General features: G+C 41.8%; 1 non-coding gene across 1 annotated transcript; it reads right to left on the reverse strand.

Moving 5' to 3' along the window:
- Window positions 1-755: 755 nt before the first annotated feature.
- LOC133792846 (small nucleolar RNA R71) lies at window positions 756-859 on the reverse strand. Its single transcript, XR_009874317.1, has one exon. It is a non-coding gene; the product is annotated as a small nucleolar RNA R71 (small nucleolar RNA).
- Window positions 860-2,758: the final 1,899 nt, after the last annotated feature.

The raw sequence follows: 2,758 nt of genomic DNA on the forward strand, positions 1-2,758 counted from the left end.
GTTCGACATCTTTTAATTTAAAACTATATTGCAATACACCGTACGCTTGCGGTACAAAAATTTGTATCAAGTTTTTGGCGCCGTTGCCGGGGATTAAAATTAATTTTACTAATATTGAAACTTTAAGTCTTGATTTTAAATTAGATTTTTATTTATTTTGTTACTAACGTTATAGATTGTTCTTGTGTTCTCAGTATATGCGAAGGACTAGGAGTTCTACACCTGTTGAGCCTCTGAATCCTGAAATTGAGCACACACTCCGTCAGTTGAGAACTAAGAAAAGGACTGAAGAGCTTAATATGGACAACAACGGGGTGAACAACAACGGTGGCAATGGCAATAATAACAATCAACCAGCAGCTGCTGGGGCTCCTCTTAATCCAGCGCAGTGGGCAGTGCGTGATTTTTGAATGCCTATTGTGAATGAGAATCTCACTGGAATAGCAAATCCAGCCATTGCTGCCAACAACTTCGAACTGAAACCTGCACTAATCAACATGGTGCAACAAAATCAATTTGGGGGTCTAGCTACTGAAGACCCCAACATTCACTTGGCCATATTTCTGGAGGTATGTGCCACAGTGAAGATGAATGGCGTTACTGATGACGCCATCAGATTGCGTCTCTTCCCTTTCTCCTTGAGGGAAAGAGCCAGGAGTTGGTTGCAATCTTTGCAGCCTGGAACAATTACGACATGGGATGAGATGGCAAGAAAGTTTCTGATTAAGTTTTTCCCTCCTTCCAAGTCAGCCCAGTTACGCAGCGATATTGGACAATTTCGACAGTTAGATCAAGAACCATTCTATGAGGCTTGGGAGAGGTTTAAGGAATTATTACGACGTTGCCCACAACATGGTTATCAAAATTGGATGCAAGTTCAGATTTTTTATCAAGGGTTGAACGCTCCAACACGAACAATAGTTGATGCTGCTGCAGGGGGTGCTCTATTAGCCAAGACAGCGGATGAAGCCTTCACTTTGATGGAGGAAATGGCCACCAACAGTTATCAGTGGCCTAATGAGAGGTCAGGACCAAGGAAAGTTGCTGGGTTGTATGAAGTTGATCAAATGACAGCCTTGAATGCCCAAATTGCTGCTCTACAAACCCAAATGGCTGCTCTATCAGCGCAAAATAATCCAACGGTTATGGAGAGTGTAGCAGCGGCTGCTGCAATGCAGGGGCAAGAAATGAGTCCAGAACAAGCCCAATTTATGGCAAACCGCTCCTTCCCCAATAATTACAGAAGCAACAACATGCCTAATTATTATCATCCAGGATTGCGAAACCATGAGAATTTCTCTTATGCCAATAATAAAAATGTGCTGCAACCACCTCCGGGATTCAATTCTCAACCGCAACAAGAGAAAAAGCAGTCGTTGGAAGACATTTTGGGCACTTTTATTTTGGAGTCTAACAAGAGGTTCGGAAAGAATGAAGCAAGACTCGACAATATAGAAACCCATATGACTAACATGGGTGCTTCAATGAAGAAAATTGAGACTCAAGTGGGGCAATTAGCTAATGCGGTGAATTCGAATCAGAAGGGAAGTTTTCCTAGTGACACTGTGGTAAATCCAAAGGAATCATGCCAAGCAGTTTCTTTGAGAAGTGGTAAGGTGCTTAAAGAGGGTGATGTTCAAGATAGTTCAAAGAAGAAAGTTGAGCCAGTGGTACGAGAGGTAGACAAAGAAGAGCAAGCCAAGAAGCAGAGTGGAAGTGACCAGAATGACATGAAGAAAGATAGCCTTCCAGTGTATCAACCTCCCATTCCATACCCTCAACGATTTCAGAAGAAGAAATTAGATGAACAGTTTGCAAAGTTTCTAGAAATCTTCAAACGAATTCACATAAACATTCCCTTTGCAGATGCTCTTGAGCAAATGCCTAATTATGTGAAATTCATGAAAGAAGTTATGTCTAAGAAAAGAAGATTAGAAGACTTTGAAACTATGAAGTTAACAGAAGAATGCAGCGCCATCCTACAGAAGAAGTTGCCTCAAAAGGTGAAAGATCCGGGTAGCTTTACTATACCATGCACTATTGGAGGGTCGTCCTTTGATAAGGCTTTGTGTGATCTTGGAGCGAGTATAAATCTGATGCCACTTTCAGTTTTCAAGAAATTGGGGGTAGGAGAGGTGAAGCCCACAACCATTACTCTTCAATTGGCAGATCGGTCACTTACTTATCCTAGGGGAGTGATTGAAGACGTGTTGGTTAAGGTGGACAAATTTATTTTTCCCGCTGATTTCGTGGTTTTGGATATGGAGGAGGACCATGAAATCCCCATTATTCTTGGTCGTCCATTCTTAGCTACTGGAAGAGCTCTTATTGATGTACAAGGTGGTCATTTGACACTGAGGGTTAACAATGAAGAGGTTAAATTTAACATTTATCAAGCACTACAGCAGCATGACAACACGAGCACATGTCACCGTGTGGATTCTATTGAGGTAGTAGTAGAAGAGACGATGAGAAAAGAATTATGTGCTGATCCTTTACAACACTGCCTTAATTCTAGTATTACTCAGGCTGATTTGAAAAAGGTGAATGGTGAGTTTGTGGGTGACGAAGTGGCTGAATGTGTGATGGCTCTCAGTGCTATTCCTTGTGCTAGCAGTATTAAAGTAGAAGAAACTCTTTGTCAAGCCAAGGAAGGAGGAGTCGAGAGGGAAGTGGTGGAAAAGAAAGATTTGAAACAACTCCCAGAGCACTTGCGTTATGAGTATCTAGGGGAGAATTTCACTTGCCCAGTGATAAT

Source organism: Humulus lupulus, chromosome 7, assembly GCF_963169125.1.
Source record: "Humulus lupulus chromosome 7, drHumLupu1.1, whole genome shotgun sequence".
In the NCBI taxonomy this organism is placed as follows: domain Eukaryota; kingdom Viridiplantae; phylum Streptophyta; class Magnoliopsida; order Rosales; family Cannabaceae; genus Humulus; species Humulus lupulus.